This window comes from Canis lupus, chromosome 25 (assembly GCF_048164855.1).
Source record: "Canis lupus baileyi chromosome 25, mCanLup2.hap1, whole genome shotgun sequence".
Lineage (NCBI taxonomy): Eukaryota > Metazoa > Chordata > Mammalia > Carnivora > Canidae > Canis > Canis lupus.
This window is the reverse complement of record NC_132862.1, coordinates 23,407,843-23,427,996: the sequence shown is the minus strand read 5'-3', so window position 1 is coordinate 23,427,996 and position 20,154 is coordinate 23,407,843. Positions and strand designations below refer to the sequence as shown.

At 34.6% G+C, this 20,154-nt stretch overlaps 1 protein-coding gene across 22 annotated transcripts in view; it reads right to left on the bottom strand.

Moving 5' to 3' along the window:
* The window catches only part of SOX5 (SRY-box transcription factor 5), a 996,739-nt gene that overhangs the window by 626,963 nt on the left and 349,622 nt on the right, over positions 1-20,154 (bottom strand). Inside the window, exon 1 of one of the 22 annotated variants that reach the window (XM_072798670.1) lies at positions 38-223. The exons of the other annotated variants lie outside the window; for them this stretch is intronic. The gene's annotated coding sequence lies outside the window, so the exon portion shown is untranslated. Of the gene's footprint in view, positions 1-37; positions 224-20,154 lie in introns of those variants that run through there. 22 annotated transcript variants of the gene reach the window in all.

The following is a 20,154-nucleotide window of genomic DNA, read 5'->3' as shown; positions in this document are numbered from 1 at the left end:
AATCTAGAGGTTAAGTAACATGCTTGAGGTCACATACCTGGCTAAAAAATGTTGGAGTCTGACTTCAAATTCAGGCAATCTGATTTCAAAGACCTCTTTTAATAATTGTACTATTGTGTCTCATTTAGAGAGTACACACAAAACAATCCTGAAAAAGCTTCTAGAAAAATACAAACGTGACATTTTGTCAAACTCACTGTGATGCTTTATGGTTATTGCCTAAATAGAAGACCTTGGGGTGGGAATAATCTAGAACTAGAATTCAAGTCCTCTGTCTCTGGAATTTTGTCTTTCATATATTTTAGATTTAGGATTTATAGTCATGCTATTAATTTTGTATTTAGTGGTTGTTTCTACATTAAAGGTAAGACTATGCTTACCACCCTCCACTTTAAGTATATTGCACATACTGTTCATATAGATAATGGTGTACAATTTTAGACTGTGGGCTAAACAAGAGGTCCTATTTTCATTATTCTCTTGGGACAATAAAATTAATAACACTCAGCAGGGTCACTAGACTCTTGTCAAACCAGCCATTGAGTCTTTCGCATTCAAAAGATACACTGCTATAATTGACCCAGGACTATGTTTTAATTTGTGTGTCCCAACGGGACTCTTGCCAGAACATCAGATTAAAACCAATCCTAGAAAGCTTTGCCATTTGTTTCAAGGATGAACATAGCACTTTAATTTTACAAATAGTATATAGTTGTCACCAGACTCCAGGGCAGTCCAGACAGGGGCAATAAAACCATGAGCTCTACCTTGGAAATCCATAAAAATCAGTCAACAGCATTAATTGGGTGTCTATGTGCTTTGATGTCACAGTAACAAAGTTTCTTACGAAGTCTCATCAAATATTTAAATATTCACTGTTATCTTCATATCATGATCAAGGTCAGTTTTTAATTTGGAAAGTATGACCATACTTTCCTTAAACATAGTAGAAAAACAAGAGCTTGAATTTTTTTTTTTTAATTTTGAGATCCTTTTTATTTAAATTTTGAGATCTTTTTCAATTCGCATTCATTTTTTTTTTGGTCAAAATATCATGAAATGAAGAGTTACTAGGATAAGGATAATGTAGTGAAGAAGTCCCAAATGCAAAGATCTAGAGAAGTCACTTGAGTGAGTGATATGGCCTGGTGGGTCTGCAGTGATGTGTTCAGCAAACATCGTGTCTAGAGGAGCAGCCAACACTCTGCTGCTGCCTACTACTGAATACAGAAATTGGGACACTGTGTCCCAGAGGGTACACTTTTCAAGAAAAGTGAGAGATACAGATTTTTAGATAATAGTTACTGATGTTTTAAGTTGGCAATTATTTCAATAATGATTCAAAAAAAAAAAAAAAACTGTGTAGGCCAGATTTGCCCCTTTGGTAAAAACTTGTTAAAAATATTTGAGGAATTTTTCTTTTACCTTGTTTTCCTTCTACAATTTTTTAAATAGAAAACAAAGCTAAGTTATTTAGCACCTAATATGTTATTGTAGAATATGCAACCCTATAAAATCTGTTTAATTATTCCTATTTTACAGATGGGGAAACCGTGAGAAAGTTCGATTAGTATTTTTAAGATATCTTAAGTTGTGTTTTTTTTTTTTTAAAGATTTTATTTATTGGGCAGCCTGGGTGGCTCAGCGGTTTAGCACCACCTTCAGCCTGGGGATCGAGTCCCACATCAGGCTCCCTGCAAGAAGCCTGCTTCTCCCTCTACCTGTCTCTCTGCCTCTTTCTCTCTCTCTCTCTCTGTATGTCTCTCATGAATAAATGAAGATTTATTTTATTTATTTTGGTCAAAATATCATGAAATGAAGAGTTACTAGGATAAGGATAATGTAGTGAAGAAGTCCCAAATGCAAAGATCTAGAGAAGTCACTTGAGTGAGTGATATGGCCTGGTGGGTCTTATCTAATTAAAAAACTTAATTTTTTAAAACTTTCCATGGAAAAGGTGCCCTGATAAGTTACTTTAATAGTTGGCTGAGTATCCTAGTATATTTAATGAATCAAGGAGTTAATTCTTCTAGGAGATAAGAAGGTCTATTTGGCCTCCAAGCAAAATGACTTCTAGTAAAAATATCTCACTGCCTTCACCCTCTCTCCATGTTAAGGAAATACTCTTCAGAAACATACTAACAAATGGCCAAAGGAAACTTTTCTATTGAGGAGATTTCTAATCATCCTGGTAAATAAATGTCTCATCTAAAAATATATATCAATTTCTTGTCGATTTGGATAACACAAATTAGTCCCTGGGATCTAATGACTGCTAGAAGAGCAACCACCATTAAGTTTCTAAATCTTAAGTCTAAGGACCTATACAGTCCTTTGAACATCCCATTTGGCCCAGTTTGGAAGTTTGCAATTCTTCACCAATGCCCTCAGGGACATGCACTAAAGTTCCCTTTATACCTGGCACCACTGTGTTCTTTCAGTCAACATTCCTTTGGGTTTCTTCTTCAAACTCTTCCCCTCCATCCAAATTTTATGGAACATAAATTCAAATTTCACAGAAGTTGGGACACCTGGGTGGCTCAGTGGTTGAGCATCTGCCTTCGGCCCAGGGTGTGATCCTGGAGTCCTGGGATCGAATCCCACATTGGGCTCCCTGCATGGAGCCTGCTTCTCCCTCTGCCTGTGTCTCTGCCTCTCCCTGTGTGTATCTCTCATGAATAAATAAATAAAATCTTTAAAAAACTACAACAACCCCAAAAAATTGCATAGAAGTTAAAGTATTGCTGTTACAAATTTTTAATTATATATACAAATGTCAAATTGCTTGATCATACATTATACCTCAATGTCATATCATACATGCATTTTCTTTTTTTTTATACATGCATTTTCTTATGAGAATTTCAACTATCTTCATGCAACAGAAATAAAAAAAAGTTTAAGCAGTTAATGTAACTAGTATAATTCCACCACCATTCTACTCAGCTTACTCATGGCCCAGAGTAAGCATAAAATGGGAGTTGTAAATTTGTCTTTTCTACACTCAGATCTCCAGTGTCTCTCATAGTGTGAGCATCTCACCATTAGGGTGATTCTAGTGTTCAAAGAAAAGTATTTTTCATATTGCATGGCTCTTAGCACAAGCTGTCTACATTCCCTGCCTCTCACCTGCAGAGGTAAGAATGCTCTGATGCCAAAGGAAAATCTGGCTGTATTGCGCACTGCCAAAAAGTGGTGTACTAGTCTCAATTATAGGACTTACTGGGATTTTTCAAGAACATGATACCAAATATTCACCTTAAATATTAACTCTATGACGTGACTCCCTCGATTGGGCTTGATTCCACTAAAATGCCAATTAGATAGTGCTTAGTTAATTATGTTTCCACTCTCTTCTCTACTCTTGTAGGTTTGATCACTGTAGTGTACCCTTTTGCCCAATACTCTGTCAACCAGTTCTGTCTCAATTTTCATTCAGCAAGGATAACCAGGGCAAAATTCATGACTGACTAGTAAAATATAGCTTACTAACAAAGAAATAAGAGATATGGATTCTCTTTTTACCTGTTTATACTATTTTAGTGTATACTGTTCTACTTCTATGTGGTCAGGAGCAGAATATTTTTTTAAAGATTTTATTTATTTATTCATGAGAGACCCAGAAAGAGAGAGAGAGAGAGGCAGAGACATAGGCAGAAGGAGAAGCAGGCTCCATGCAAGGAGCCCGATGTGGGACTCGATCCCAGGACCCCAGAATCATACTCTGGGCCGAAGGCAGACGCTCAACCACTGAGCCACCCAGGGATCCCAGGACCAGAATATTTAAACTCCCTGTGTCTCATTTCCTCTTATATAAATGAGGATCATAATATAGCCAGCTTCTTGGAATTATGACAATTGAATGACATGGTACATGGGGAAGAACCTGAACTGGTATCTGAAACATAGTAAGCAATTTTAAAACATTCAGTATTATTATTGCTGTAGTTCTATTTTTTAAATGTACTGAGTGTTGCTCTAGGTTCTGGGAAGCAAAGATGAATAAGATAAGATCTTGCCTTTAGATGAAAGTTTAGTGAGGAAGAAAAAGAAAATGAATGATCATAATTAAAAATAGCCTTCCATATATGCCTTCCTAGAATTTGGTCTAGAGTTTTCAGTGGGTATGTTTACAACTTCTTCAGTTTTCAGCTCCATGTATGTACAATGTAAAACAAATTCAACTTTTAATTCTTTTGTGATGCCAGATGTGTTTTCTGTGAAACACTTTCTATTTAGAATTAAATGCGCAGATAACTCACAGGTTATAAAGAACAATAGATTTTACATGTCCTGCATGTAATTTGTCTGAGTCAGAGTTTCCTCATCTATATCTTTACCAAATACCTTCTTTGAATATGGTCCTCCAAATTTTTAGAGATAATAGTTATATATCAAGATAAAGAGTTTTCTGGAGATGACAAGTGAAAATGACAGTGAACAAATACTATCCTAAAGGACAAAAAGGCATTAGTGAACCACAGCAAAATTACCCAAAAGGACAAGATATATAATTTAAAGAGAGAGGTCTTTTTCAAATGCCCTGAGTCAAGGAGGCTCATTTGCAGCTTTGAGCTTATTTAATAACATTAAGCAAGAACACTTAACTATCTACAAGATGGACCAAAAGCATAAATCAGACATCAGTCCACATATTTCAAGATCAAAGCCATAAAGCAAAATGATTTGTGGGAGCAACTAAAGAGTTCGAATATATTATAGCTTTTCTGAGAATACTAAGCATATTAGTTGTCCAAATTAGGATTTTGTTGTTGTTGATGGACCCTAAAAGAAAAATATATGCCACTGGGACTTTTCCTTCTCATCTACAGGATACTTTCAGTGAAAGTAAAACTTTTTCCAACACATCTTAATGATGGATTATTGATACAAATATAATTCATTAGAAAATTCCTAACTATAAGGTGAGAAAAAAATCCAAATTTCCCAATGGTTAATTCTTACAGAAATAGTGCCACATTTATCAGGACTATAATTTGCATCAATTATGAGATTTCTCCCACAAAGAAGCTAAGAACCATAATCCAGCTCCAAAATGCTAGAAAACCACATGAGTATTTGGCATTGATGTTTACTATCTTGATTATGTATAACTTTTGGGAAATACTTAGGCTATTTTTCTAATGCTACAGTAAAGTTGTCTACTTCTCTACAACCGAAAAAATATTATGAATACCAATTTCCTTTCCATTTCACCAAAAGCTGACTTCACCACAATCTAAAAAACATATTGAAAACAGTATGCATGTGTTTTCTTGTATTCCACAAATGACCACATAGGTCTCTTTGTTCTTCCCCATGGCTAAATTTATTTTGCATTTACTATTGTGTTGTCATTGTACCTTAAGACACAGAACTGAATTTTCCTGCATGTAATTTGTCTAAGTCAGAGTCTCCTCATGTGTATTATCACAAGTTAGATTCTCAGTAAATCATCATGTATGAATTACTTCAGGATTAAAGTAACTTACTGAAAAGTCCTAAATACATGGGATATCAGGGGGGAAAAGCCAAATTTTCAAAAATTTCCAAATTATTTTTACCCAAAGTGCCACATCATTTTGTTGTTTTGATTTTGTTTTTCATAATACAGAAGAAGGAATGGTTCCTGAGTCAACATGGTTTGAGTGTAGAATCTGGAGCCAAACCACAAGAGTTCAAACCCTGAATCCACCACTTTCTAGCTATACAATGTTGGCAAGTGACTCGACTTCTGTGCCTTAGTTTTTCTCCTCTATAAAATATGGGTATTAAACTAGCACTTATTTCATTGTTTTGTGTATGTGCACAAATTATTTGAGTTAACGTATTAAAGCACTCAGAGGAGGTCCTGGCACTCTTTAGGTGGTGGTTGTTATTATTTACTCATAATATATAATTTCATATTATATACACATTGTCTTTGTTCAAAAGCTTTAATTAAACCAGGGTATCAGCAAAATAATTTGATTCTGATTTTCAGCAGGGCCTTTAAAGATAAAAAGAAAAATTACAGGATAGATAAATGTACAGTTAGCTACATTTATAACAAATCAAATGACATCCAGGCAAGTCAATGTAAACCAGAAAGAAATCGTTAGTAAACTAAGAGCTCCCACTTTGTCTATTTTATTTGTCAGTATTATCAAGAACGAACTAAAGGTGTAAAAAAGTTTATGCAAATATGTACAAAATAAAAATCTTGGAGAAATAGCGAACATACTGAAGAGGATAGTAGAATGGCTATTCGAAAAGATTTCAACAAAAATGATTATATTTAAATTTAATATTGATAAATGTAAAGCTGCCAAGACAAGCTGACATAATCTATATGGCAACAACATAAAATGAAAGAGAAGTGGTCTCAAGTCTTTTAGATAAGGGTTTCAGTAGACTGTGAATTTAACATGAATTAACATATTACATCAATTTAAAATAGTTATTATAATTTTTACCAGCATTAATTGGAGCAGTCACCTCAGATAAAGATACCAGTAGCCTCATTATTTCTGTAGTGGGTGGAGCCAATGGGCTGCTTTGATTCTGAGTGGTACAGCTGTAGAAAAAGAAAGGGTCTTCTGGTTGGCAAACAGAGCGAGACAGAGTCTGGTGATACATTATGTGCCTGAAGGATCTAGAACAGAAATATTTCAAATAAGTGCCTTCGATTATTTGAAGGATTATCACAGAAGAGGATTTATTCTGTACAGATCCAGAGGCAAAATGAAGTAGAATTATAGGAAGTTAGCTTTTTGGCTCGAAATGGGAAATTTATTCTCATACGTAAAGCTGTTTAACAGACTGCTTTGTGAGACACAGTGTTCCTTGTTTCTGGAAATCTTCAAGAAAAGTCTCTATAATGATTTATTCATTTAGTCGGTCAATCAACAAGCATTTACTGTTTTGCTACTTTCTACACGGCAGTGTATTAGATCTGGTGAGTAAAATAATGAATGAAGAAGGATATCAGCATTTACTAAGTGCTCACTGAAAGCTTGACACTGTGCTAGACACTTTGAAATACATTACCTGACTTCCCCCAGTACAGGTAGTATATCACCATCTTTACTGCAAACTCTTCTCTATACTGTGGCCAGAGAGATTTCTAGAGAGTACAAATATGCTCATGAAATCCTCACCTTAAATACATTCAGCTAATTTCCACTGCTCCTAAAACAGACAAGATTTAGCATGGCCTAAAAGACTCTGGATGCTGCCATCTGCAAATTCTATCCAGTCATGAAGCTGGTTCTCAGGCCCTTCCACACTCATATTCCCTCTGATCACAAAGCTTTTGCACACACAGTCTTCTGCACCTGGGGGCATGTTTCCCATCCATCCTTACCCTGTTCACTCCTACCTTTCTTTCACAGCTAAGTTCAAATAGCCAACTGTTAGGAAGAAAATGAGAAAACATAACCCAATTCCCTCAAGTATGTAAAACTCTATTGTTTCTCATAATACTGTGCTTGTCCTCTTCATACATGGTACTTACTATTTGTAATTTTATATTTGATTGTGTTGCTGTTCATTGGATGCATGTCTTTCCCATTTACTTAAAGGTTCCATAAAAGCAGAACCTGTGTCTAATGTTGTTTATTTTAGGAGGCAATAAAGCATATTGACTATGAGAACAGATTCTGGAACCAGATCAGTTGGTTTTTCTTTTCTTTTTTTTTTTTTTTTTTTTGCTACTTCTAGCTATATGACCTTCTCGACTGCTTAACTTCTTGGTACCATAAGTTCCTCATTCATGAAAGGGGCTAAGTAATAGAACCTAAATGAGTTTACACATGTAAAGCACTGGCATGATGCCTAACAATATAGGCATTCCATAATAAAGACTATTATTTGTTTGTTGTTGAATCCCAGAGTTCCACACAAGGCCTGGCACACAGAAGATGAATGAATGATGAAACAGATGGAAAATTTAGAGATAGATCTTGCCTTCATACTTACAACTCGCAGAGTCCAAATATGCTTGTTAGGTCCTCCCAGTAGATTACAAAGGAGAGGCAACAAAATGCTACGGAAACATAGAGGAGGAAGCAAGTAATTGCACTGGGAGACTTAGTAGGAGGTAAATTTGAGCTCACCTTTAAAGAATAAGTGAGATATCAATAGGTAGAAACAAAAGTAAAAGGTGTTCTTGGCAAAAAGAAACAACACTGGCAAAGACACTGAAGTCGTATTTAGGGAATCAAGGGTAGTCTGAGGTGGGTGCACCTGGCTGTCTCAGTTGGTAAAGCATACAACTTTCGATCTCAGGGCCATGAATTCAAGATCCATGTTGGGCATAGACCTTACTTTAAAAGCCAATAAAATAACAGATACTTTAAAAAAAAAACAATAGTATGAGGTGAGTGAATGTAGGTTAAATCATAAAGGTGGCTATGACTAAATTAGAGAATTCACATAAATACTTAGAAATGGGAACTTTATTCTGGAAAATAAAAAGAAAATCATCAAAGCCTTTGTTCAAGCATAATCTTATGAGTTGTTCATTTGTTTTGTTTTGTTTTATGTTTATGGAAGGATGATACAGTTCACTGGACACAAGCAATCATTTGAATTAATATTAAAATATTAAAATTAATATTAATATTAAAATAGTCCAAACAAGGTATGATGAGAACTTTGCCTCTAGGAGTGGCAATGGGAATAGAAAAGTAGGAATAAGCAAGCGAAACCAGTTGCCCACAAACAAGACACTTGTTGCATTAACTCTGGTACATTCAAATGCTAGAATATTATGCTATTATTAAAGTAATACATAAAAAATTATTTAACTACATGAAAAAATGTTCATATCATCAAATAAAAGAGCAGGTTCTAAAAACATTACAGTATGATCAGTTTCTGTACAAAACAAATATGTTGCTAATGTACATTATAGCTTGACTATTATATAAACTTATTTTTAATGCAATATTGCATGCCGAAATCTTACTAGTCATCTTCTTTGGTTAGGAGAATTATTATTTTCTTTTTGTTCTCTTCCCCCCAACATATCCCCAATGAACATGGAATCCTTTTGTAGGAAAAGCAAACAAAAACGTGAGAAAACATATTGAAAAAAAAAAGTAAAAATAAGGTAAAATATCAACAGGAGTTCTGGGAAGTAGAATGATCAAAATGTGGAAACAGTTATATAGGACCATGAGGAGGAAGAAGGGCAGATTCCAGATTGATCTCAGCATGATTAGGATGTCACACCATTGGGACAGGAAAAACAGGAGAGCATGATCAATTTGTTCCATATTACAGTAATAATACTGTTACTTGACAATGATTTGATGGCTTTGTTCTCTAATCATACACCTTTCACCTTTTCAAAGCCAATGATTATTAAAATTGTGTTTTTCTTCATCACTGGAATGATATACATGTGTGAAGCAAACTAGACATCAGCTTTCAAGAAAAAATAAATTCAATTGCAGAATTGCCCAAGATCCTTCTGAAGCTTTAGCAATGGAGGAACCAACAGTCACAACCTGATTGCAATATAATATTAAACTCAGATATACTTGGACCTTTAGACATTTTACTTTATTTTTATTTTTTACAGAGAGGATGAGCAGAAAGTGAGGGGTAGAAGGAGAAAGAGAGAGAGAGAAACAATCCCACGCAGGCTCCATGCTTAGCCTGACATGGGGCTCAACCTCATAACCTCGAGACCATGGCCCGAGCCAAAACCAAGAGTTGGATGTTTAACTGACTGAGCCATCCAGATGCCTCAGCTTTAGACATTTTAAAGTCCTGAGCAGTTTTAAATAGTAGTAAACTCTGGCTTTAAAAAAATCAATTCTATCCAAGGATTTTATATCCAGGACTTTTACTTTGGATAGCTCAGAAGCGTTTGGGTGTCATTTCCAACAACTCCAGACAAAATATCTAGTAATATCATATTTTATTAGCATAGCTGATTGAGCTAAGGCTAGTAATGGCAAATCACCTAAGAAAACATAGTATTCTAACCCATTGAAGTCTTGTTGCCTTCTGAGCTATAAACATGACATCTCAACATTAAATTTAATTCTTAAATATCTACAAAGATAGTAAGATGATGAAAACATCAATTTATAGCAAAGAATATAAAGCATCCCATTCAAAGATAAGCATCAATTTGAAAAGGCACAGATGGAACATATTTTGTTCATATCTATACCTTATCTCAGTGTTTTTATAAAATTAGGCATTATGATTTTGAGGTTACTATTAATCTATATATTGGTTTAAATTTACATCTCTATCCTTGACCTCTCACCCTTTCTCCAGTTTCATTTTTCTCACTATCTATAGGACAATTACTTGGGCACTCTTTCTCTGAATCTATTATCACCCCTTCCTAGCATATTCTTTGCCAACTATCCTCATTACCACTTATCCTTGAGGTTGTCTGCATTTGTTAATGGAGTCTAGCATTGTCTTTCTGACATGAGAAAAAAAAATCAACTGTGTCTCAGTCATCTGTCCAAAATGCAATCTCATGGCATATGAGAAACTACTCCTTGTGCAGTCTTCCATGCCTTAAGGACAAGCCAAGTTTGACTTTAAAATGGCCTATTAATATCACTACTTAGCAACAGAGTTTTAATGTAAAATCTTTCAGAAAAATCTTTACTACAGCAAAAGGAATATGTAACTTCTGCTGTTCTTATAGATTTTAATGGATTTTTAATCTACCGATGGTAGGCTGTAAATTCGAGCTCAAAGGAACACAAGCGCAACTCTATGGGAAGTTTTATTGGATTGTTTACAGAGAATTATAGTTATGATCAAAAGCCAGGAGTGAACAAAGCCTGAATGCTTCTCTTCTCTTTTCATGTGATTTGAATGCTTCATTTCTTCCTGTGTACTTCTTAAATTAGAATTTAAATGAATAAGGCAAAACGTCTAAGATAGGCAGCATGAGGATGAAGCAAGAAAAACAAAGTTTTGGAAAACTCACATGTGACAAAAAGCTCCCTGAATAATCAATACTTTAAGATATTTATATCCAAGAATTAACAATTTATTCAAATATCTTCATTCTTTTTAATAGCAAATGCATCTATTATGCATAGACTACATGGAGATACAAGATCAGTCAACTAATAAACATTTATGTAATACTTAAAAGTTAAGAAAGAAAATACTATTTCCAAAACAATGACTGAAGGTTTTATAAAGAAGACATTTGAACTTGAGCTCATAGTTGGCTACAGGATCAAGGACAGGGCCTGAGCATATAGGGTCTTGAATATCAGGCTATTAAATTTAGATGTCATGCAGCAGGTCATTCAGGGTGACATTAACCATTTTTGAGCAGGGGAGTTACAGAACCAGAGCAGTGATTTAGGAAGAGTAGTCCCTTTGTAATGTATGAAATACATTATCACAGAAAGAACCTGGAGGGAGAGACACCAGCTAAGAGGTTAATAAAATGCTGCAGGTAACAAGTGACAATGACTCACCCCATTCTCTTCTAATGAAGGAGATGTGTAGTTATAGGAAAGTGATTTTAAAAATGATGTGTTGAAAAGAATATCCCATTAGGTTTGATGATATTGTATGATATATATTCTCCCAGAAAGAAAAAAACCCACAAACATTATCTACAAGGATAGGAATCCTAAACTGAATGCCTACTCTATCATATCCCATCTCATTTTTGCTACAATAACTTTTCCTCATATAAATCTCAAAGCTTCCTCTCACTCCTCAGCAATTATTGAAAACTTACTTAATAACAGGGCTTTGAGATAGCTGTTAGAACTTGAACTCCTATGATAGGTACAGACATTCAGCATCCAAAGTCTCTACCTGACTTCTAATTTCTGAAATATATGATGAAAGCATAACAAACAGGAACCTGTCTGTTCTCTAATACTTCAAAGGCCTGAAAGCCAGAGATCCATCCATATTAAATAAACCCTTATTTGTCTTTTAAATTTATAAGTTTGAAACTCTGTGAGCTGAAACCAAGAGTTGGATGCTTAACTAACTGAGTCACCCAGGCAATGCATACATACATATATAGATATAAATATCTATGTATGTTTTATAAAATCATGAAATCAAGACACTGCTGAAATAATTTTTTACACTGCTGAAATATTAAGGCATATTGAGACAAATTCCAATATTCAACATATTTTAAATACTAAGCTTACGAATGATAGATATACTATAACTCTTACAATAGGAGAAGGGCTTCTATTTATGACAGAACAAAAGGTATGATAATTAAAAAGAGGAAATTTAACCAATGATGTAATTATTGCAAATTATATTTCTGTTCAGGTAGGCAATGAGTAAAATAAAGTCCATGTATTACTGAACTGTTTCAGTCACAAATTTGTGCTTCTTTTAGACAAAGATGAGAATTTTTGGAGGATAGAAAACCAAGGAGAATTGTAAAAATATGAATATTACCCTACAAGTTCCTGTACTGAAATAGGGTCCGCCAAAGAAAGGAGATCCTGTTTTCATTTCCAAACATCAGGATGTCACTTATGGACACACAGATATAAATGGATGTTACATAAACTCTGATTCATAAAATTCTATCAGGAGAAAGGAGATGCCAGATGCAACGAATACATTCCTACTATGAAGACAAAATAGTTCTTAAAAACGTGTATAGAAAAAAAAAACGGGTAAGGAGTCTCCTCTTTTGAAGAGCCCTCTTTTTCCTCTATACTGAGAATTTAGTCAGATGAGGAAAGGGTGGTTTAGACATTAGAGGGATTTTACAAACAATTGGGCTCTATCAAGCCCCAGTGACAGTCAATGTCAATGACATCATGTGATATCAATGATATCATATATACTTATGATTCAGATTGTATTTGAAGCCACTGTTGGCAGCAACACTCTTAGTTAGGTAAGCTCTGTATTTCATCCAAGATGCCATTGATCTTTATGTATTATAAAGAAAAAAATACTCTGGCAATTAAATTATGACAAACCATAGATTTAAGATGCATCCCAATCTCATATGTTAAAACGTGCTATAATGTGTCTTAAACCAATATATTTTGGTGTGACTTTTATACACAGATTACAGAAACTTTGAGGGGGAGAAAGCTGATGGTTGGGAGAAATAGAACCAAATCCGGTAGGAAATAACCTTCCTTTGATTGACGTAAAAGTGAAGGAAAGAGAAGAAAATGAAGATCATATTCTCAGATTTATATAAAGTATCTACTCATCTGCCTTGCATGAATTTGGAAATAATATAAGAGGTGGCCAATAGAAGACCTTAGAACAAGAAAGCCAAAGAGGATATGAGTTACTTTACGGTCTGGCCCCAAAGTCAGGCACCCTCATAGTGCTAGCACCTAAGAGCCTACTTTTGTTTTTTAATGCAAAAGCACAGTTCCAGTAACTTAGTGTTTGAATTTTGCTCCCTTACTGAATCCACTTAGTTTCCATGATTTTTACCTCAGGTCTCTATCATCAGTTTTTAATCTTGGTTAAAAATCTAGTCTCCTTGGACAATCTGCAACTATTGCCAAGTATCTGTGATGTTCCCAGACACTTTATCATTTTGACTGCTTCTTATCTGAGGATGGAGTTTCCAGTCATGGCACTGCACCCTTGTTCCCTGGATTACCCCACAGCTAGACATCCAACACCTGTCCAGCAAGGTATTTCCCTACCATGAGACACCTGATTCTTTGTACATATAAGCTTCCTCATATTACTAAGATCTGCTCCAGTAGCCAACTCCTTGTTGGTGATGTTCTCCAATGCTCAGTCATCTGCTTTCTGTAGTTCACTGACAACTCAGCCCTGATTCTATCAGATATATTTTCAGATTAACTGGGCATGACAAGGTGGTATTAATATATTTTATTTGTGTGTCTTATGTGTCCCAGATATGATAAAAAGATGAATTAGAGAAAATGCACAACTATCCAGTACTGGGAAGAGAACATCTCAGAGGCTGAATGGAGAAAGGGAAAGGCTCCATGACATAGAACCCAGAGCAGGTTTGATCTCAAGCTAAGATTCCAGAAAAGTCATGAGGAGTAATTTACAATTGAGGATTATATGTAAAACCAATCTGATGAAAGATAAATTATTTAGTGAGGAAAGTACTGTATTATAGTTTAGAGTTCATTTTAATTTTTTTTAAAGATTTTTTTTTTATTTATTCATGAGAGGAGACACAGAGAGAGAGAGAGGCAGAGACACAGGCAGAGGGAGAAGCAGGCCCCCTCCATGGAACCTGTGAGACTACATCCCAGGACAGTGGGATCATGCCCTGAGCCAAAGGCAGATGCTCAGCTACTGAACCACCCAGGTGGCCCCAGGGTTCATTTAATTTAATTTAATTTATTTTATTTTTTAAAATATTTTATTTATTTATTCATGAGAGACACAGAGAGAGAGAGGCAGAGACACAGGCAGAGGGAGAAGCAGGTTCATGCAGGGAGTCTGACGTGGGACTCCATCCTGGATCTCCAGGATCAGGCCCTGGGCTGGAGGCGGCGCTAAACCATTGAGCCACCCGGGCTGACCCCAGGGTTCATTTTAAAAGGAAATATATTTTCTACCATTTGTTTAAAACTGGTTAGGTGGGTAGGTCAAAAAATATTAGACTGATTCCTATTCACAAAGAAAAAACTGGGACAAGGAAGCTGCTAAACAACTTATCCATTTGGAAATGACAGAGTTTGTTAGAGCCAGCATTAAAAAACAGCTCTTTTGACACATGGGCTTATGCTTTTCCTACCATATAATGCTGTTGGCAGGGTAAGTTTTAAGATTAATGGATGAAATTTATGCTTGGGTTAGGACTCAATTACTTTGAATTTTGTTTTATCATTTTTTGTTGAATAAATAAAATCATGACAAAACAAAAAGAATCACTTTCAACCTAGTAGGAATATAATAGAATAAATAACTGATACAGTTTTTCTTTGTTGTTGTTGTTTTTTTGGACCAAATAACTATCTTCAAGAGTAATACATCAAATGTGGTTCTTTTTAATATGGTTGGCATCCAATAAATGTTGATTTGGTAGAGTTTTATCTTCCTGTAGATCACAAAAAATGATCATGAGTGAAATATCTAATTCAAAACATGGCCATCAAAATTATGACATATCAAAATATTGCTCTTAAAATCAGATACATATCCTTCTGCCTTACAAATCCAAATTTAACATGCTGATCAATGGGGAAAAAAGATTGACATTTAACATGAAAACGAACCATGTCATTCTTGGGCTTGAATGGAACTTTACCACTTTTTAATTCTAAGTAAACCTACACTCAGCTTTTTCTCCTGTGATTCCTCTCCAAACTCAGCAAGTGTCATTCATTTTCTCTGCTCTCCAGCATCTTCCTCCAAGGTAAAACAGAGCAGGTACACTTGGACCATATCCATAATAGCAGCCCATGTCAGCCACCATATCTATGGTTCCTTTCTCTTCAATTTTTCCTTTATATGTGTCCCTTTATTAAAAAGAAACTAAAATAAAAGAGTATAAAAGTATGAGACATAAATTATTAATGCAGGCTAAAGTAATATGCATCTAAACTCTTGTGTTCTATTAGAGCATAGCCTGAAAAAGATTAAAAGCAAACAACAGCTTAAAAGTAAGGAGAGATGCACCCCAAAACACTATAGCTCCATATTTCCAAGCAATGACAACAATAAAAACCCCAAACAAACAAATAAACAGAAACAAAACCTGCAGGAAGACATTAGGAGGCAGAATGTAATTACCCAATTTGGAAACTGACCAGGACACTGTGGTTAAAACCCTTCCCGCTACAAATGTTCTGAGGAATCTTTAATGACTACAAATGGTTAGGACTTCATGTCCACACCTCATCTGAAAGATGATGACAACCAGCAGTTAGTCCTCCCTGACACTACCCAGGGATTGGAGTCCATTCTGACTCAGAGAATAAAGGGCCACCTACAGAATTGCAACCAACATTTGCTACCCTTGGCTGCTTTGGCTAACCAGCCTACGTGAAGCAAATTACTTAAATACCTGGAGTATCACTGCCATGTTTTAAAGAAATATATAGATATAATTATTCATCTCATAGAATTATGAATTAATGCTACGCACACTATTTTGGCAAAAAACTGTTAAATCCTACACTTTGACTAATATTGAGTAACGAATATATACCTATCAGTGAGGCATTAGACACCTATTGTTTAATCTATGTATGGTTACTATCACCCTAACTTATTTTTGTCTCATATTTTTTAAGAAACTGACTCAAATGCAGTAATTAAAATACATTACAGTAGTGCAAGTGAAATTTGGAAAGCTGCCAACATTTTCAAGAACTTATAATTTTCTTTTTCAGAGGAAAAAGTAGTTTTGACATCTTTGTACAAAACAGTCAGTAACAGTTACTTACAATTTCAGGAAAATCACTGTTTTAATCATGACCTTTCAGCTGTCCTTGATTGAAAAAAAATTGGCCACCTACAGAAATAATTCTGTTGGGCCCTCATCTCTCTACTGATTGATGGCCTCATGTGGTTCTACATGTTCACAATTATAAATAAAACTATATAAAAGTGGCAGAGCCAGCTCCCATCTAAGTGGAATAAAACAGTTCTAATCTACAATAAAGGGGACTTTCTTTAAGTGACATCTTTCCCACATACCTGTATCAAAATCAAATGGTACATTTATCTCTGATTAAATGTGCATTCTTTTGGTCACCATTCACTACAACCATTAATTTAGCATCCATTGTGTAAAAGACACCGCATTATACTCTGTTGGAGGTGATGGAATGTGGATAAAACAGTTTCTGCAATAGAGAACCTATTATCTGATGAAACATTCAACCAACTAACATAATAAATATGGACACTGTGCATGCACATGTGAAGATACCTTGCTTGCATATACATATACATAAAAATTGAATTTGGTTAAATATATTGGTATAAAAATATATATTTATACTTCAGCAACAATTTATCAATATATATTTAAACTCGTAAAAGATTATGTTACACCAGAATACTTTTCAGCAAAAATATTAGAAGTCCCTAAGTGTTAGTAAAGGAGTTTTTCAATAGAAATGAAAACAAAGACTCATCCTACTAGTTAAAGGTTTCCCACCTACTGTACAAGCAACAAAAATAGAGCTGGCATTCAGGACTCCATTAGAAGTTTATTGAAGCTCTGTGAGGTTGGAAAGCTTTTAGGAGTTCAGCATAAATCATTCAATACACTAAAAAAAAAAAAAAAGACTTAAAAAGATTTTCCCTTTGTATTCAATTTCTATGAGTGATCTCCAATTTACAACCTTATGCTCGACCCAGAAATTGAATTAATCAATACAATTATCTCTTTAAAAATCTCTTTTGTCAACTATAGTAGTTCATAGAACAGAAAGGAAGATTGAGATTCCTTAGATAGTAGGCTTGACGGCAAGATTCAGCTATATTGACTGAGAGGCTGGCATGAGAAATGGGCATGGTATAAGCTCCAATATTGTTTTGGGAAATTATAAAAATTAAGGGATCCTTATCTCTGAAATAAAAACCAATTATCTAGTAGTTATAGTCTAAAATAGTTTCATGGAAAACAATACTAGAGAACTATATTATCAGATCATGAATACTGATTAAAAAACATTATCACATGCAATTCTATGCTAAAATAGTCATCTTTTTTAAAACAAGTAAATTCACATTTCTAGAAGTCACCAAATTGTTCATAATCACCAATTAAAAAAAATTCTGTCCACTTCCTGTTGTGGAAGCATTCTTAGTAATCGTCTAAGGCCATGATTTCAACATACAAGCTAAGAAGGATCTGAGACAATTATTAAGCCAATTTAGACCTAGTTAATACTTTCACATGAAATAATCTGATAATTAGGGCAAAAGTTTTTTATATTAATTATCTTTATCATACATATTTACTTGGTTCATATAATAATCTTTGGCAAATTTAACATTAAAAGGGGAAAGAGAAGAATTCAATAAATCTGCCTAATGAAAATTAAAAAACAGCAATTAAGAATGCTGTTCTAAATGATCTAAATTGCTTATCTTTCTAGTCTGTATTTGCTGATTGCCCAAATTTTCTCTTATGGAATTAAGCCAAATTTGACAAAAGTACATAGAATTGAGTTCAAAAATAAAAGTCTATAAATCCTTGCTTAAAAAGAATTCAACTAATCAACTTCCTCAGTCAATCAGAAAATATACTGATGTTAGGGATTTATTAAGAACAGAACTAAAACTCCCAAGAAATACCTGGAGTGAGTATAGTCTACCTAATTGTTTACATATTATATATATATATATAGCATTGAATAAATATTTATTTGGTTTGGCCCAAGTTTGTACTATCTGCTTTGAAGCACATGGTTCTTATGTATAGAGCTGTTGAAAATTAGTTTGTTATCAAAACAATATTACATAATAACCACATTACAATGACACGATAAAACAACATTGTACTAAATGTGTGTAAAAACAGAGTAACATTGAGGTAGCTCTGAGTTAGTCAGAATTCCTACAAATTATCATTTTATTGTAATATATTTTACTGACATGAACTCCACAGACAAGTCCTACATACATGACAGCATTTTCTTTTTTTAATGATATTCAAATATATATTTTATTATCATTTTTTAAAGACTCTTATTTTTTTTAGGATTTTATTTATTTATGAGAGACATAGAGAGAGGCAGAGACACAGGCAGAGACACAGGCAGACAGAGAAGCAGGCTCCATGCAGGAAGCCCGACACGGGACTCGATCCCAGGACCCCAGGATTACATCCTGGGCTGAAGGCAGGCTCTAAACCGCTGAGCCACCCAGGGATCCCCTTAAAGACTTTTTAAAGTAATCTCTACACCCAACATGGGACTCAAACCTACAACCCCAAAACCAGAGTCACACACTTTACCGACCGAGTCAGCCAAATGCGCCCGCAAATATATTACAAACAAAAGGCAGCATGACAGCATTTTCTAATTGGAGAAACTGAGATAGCAAAGAAGACAAAGGTTATTTTTTGTCAAAGAAAGGTCAATCAGGTAAAGAACCCACACACTGTATTTACTGTCTTCAGCCAGTGTGCTCTCACTGATTAAATGTAAATCTTTTGTTTATATTCAAGCACTAGGATACAAAGAAATAAATAAGTTAATGGACTTTTATTTAGTCCCTTGAAGTTGAAACATACTATTTCCTGCAGATACTCTTCTGATTAGCAATTTTTGTTTCACCTGGCATAAAGAGGAAAATATACAACTCAAAATGCTCTATCCTAAAGGTAAGCATTCCTATCTTAATAACCAACCATTTGTTACCTAGCATTTTGGAAGGCAGAGATGGGATTTAGTCCATTGACCTTGGAATTTGGGTGATGTTTCAGTTCTTCATTTCCAGATTAATTTAATACCTCCTTCTAGGCAGATATATGCTAAATATTTGCTTAAGAGTCTATAGAAAATATTTCCTTGAAGAGTCATAGATCTGTGTGTGTGTCTGTGTGTGTGTGTTCATAAACATAACTACAGAGGAGACCATAGACAAAGGAAAATTTATGGTTTACTTTAAATTAAAAAAAAAAATCCTATTTTGTCCAAAGCAATGTCATTCAGTTTTGTACTTGAAACTATATACAATTGCTACATGATAGGGATTCAGAATTTGGTGTCAGGTAAGGTCCTTGTCCACCCACTTCTCACATGCTTTTGGATTGTCTGCACTCTATTTACATCAACTTGCTCATCTGTAAAATGAGGATAATAGTGATATCTTTCCCTAAGGGCTACTCTGAAAATTAAATGATGTAATCCATCTAACACACATAAACCAAGGCCTAAGTGTTTAATGATTATGTATTCATTATTATTAGTCTTATTGGACTGCTTACACTGTAAGAGGACATCTTATCCATGGTTGAAAACTAGGCAAAAGTTAGCAACAGGATATGGCAGTAAGGGAACACATCTTCTACCCAAAAGGGGAACAGAAAAACTTTGGTGGGAAGAGAGAGAGAGGGGGCAATCATGACTCAAATTTAGAAAATTCTTTTCCACTTGGATAATGATCTTCAGTATATGATATACACTTCGAAACCTTCCTTTACATAAAATTTAAACATATCGTCTAGCTGTTTATCAGAATCTATTTGTGGATGTGTTTATT